Raw genomic sequence first — 1,440 nt, 5'->3', positions numbered from 1 at the left:
GGGTCTCGAACTCGCAGGCTCAGGCAATCCACTCACCTCAGCCTCCCAAAGGCGCGGGATGACAGGCTGAGCCACCGAGCCCGGCTACAGAGAACTTTCAGTGTGTTGGACCCCATGCTCAGTGCTTTAAATGCATTACTTTGTTTCACCGACTGTTGCCCACGAGGAAGGGACTATTATAGATTCTGATTTCGAAAGGAGGAAAGTGAAGCTCAGAGAGGTTGGTCATATATTCGAAGGCCACCCAGATCAGAGGAGCAGAGCTTGGATTTGAATCCGGCCCCGACTTCAATTATGCTACAATGCCTCTTATGTCATTGCCCCGCCTGTCAGTTTCACCAGATCAGAGTTGCACTGTGGTTGTATTAAGGCTCCAGTGAAATGCTTGGTATTTATCTCCTATCCTTGCTGCCTATAAATAGTGTGTTTCCTTCTTGGATGAATGTGGACACTTGTTAATGACATTCATAAAGTGATCCTAAGGCCCTTTATTAACTAAGAGACAGAAAATCCGGCTCTTCACAGTAGTTATTTCTGAGAGCTGGAATTTGCGAGGGACTTTCCCTTTCTAAGTTTTATAATTTTATAATATTGGGTTTCTTTCCTTAAACAATAGCCATGGATCAAGTTAGAAAAGAACACCACAAAAATACTATTAAGCTTGAAAAGAAAAAAAAAGCTGGAATCCCCTGGGTGCTTATTCTGGAACTGTCCTTAGCTGTAAAACCTCTTAACCCTTCACCTCCTCACGTGCAAATGAGGAATTAGGTGATCTTCCTGCTTCCTTCCAGTTCTCATATTCTGATGAGTCTAAACCAAAGTTCACAACTACTCAGGCAAAATGCAAATTACAGCCTTCTTGGATTCTGATGTCTGCTATGGAATTTCCGGTCCTCCCACTGCACAGTGGGCATGTTTTGTCTTGCTTCTTTTATGCATTTATATTTTTTCTTATTGGTGCATGAGTTGTACAGAAACTTGTTTAATGAATCATTTCAAGAGCCAACACAGTGATTCCATAGAGTTTGATGGAAACTCCACTTAAAATGTATGACTCACACAAAAAAACTTAAATTTCCATACCTGGTTATCCTATGACAGCTTGAATGCATGTCATTAAACTGGACTGAACTATTTTTTAAATTAATAATAACACTATTATTTATCAACTGCCTGCTATGTGCCAGGCAGTGTACTAAGAGGTGTGCCGATGTGACCTTATTTAATCTTCACAAAAACCCTGTGAGAGACATGCTATTATTATTGCCATCCCCATTTTACAGATTGAAAAGCCAAGGTATAGAGAGGTTAAGTAATTAGCTACTTCATGTCTTTGAACTAAGCTGGGTTTTTGTTTCAGTTATCCACTGCTGTGTAACAAATTGCCATAAAACAGTGGCTTAGACCCACCTGGGAACTTGGCGAGACCTCATCTCTACA

The sequence above is a fragment of the Carlito syrichta genome, unplaced genomic scaffold, assembly GCF_000164805.1.
Source record: "Carlito syrichta isolate Samal-C Ts95f unplaced genomic scaffold, Tarsius_syrichta-2.0.1 Scaffold145297, whole genome shotgun sequence".
NCBI classification, from domain to species: Eukaryota; Metazoa; Chordata; class Mammalia; order Primates; family Tarsiidae; genus Carlito; species Carlito syrichta.
This window is presented reverse-complemented; position numbering follows the sequence as displayed.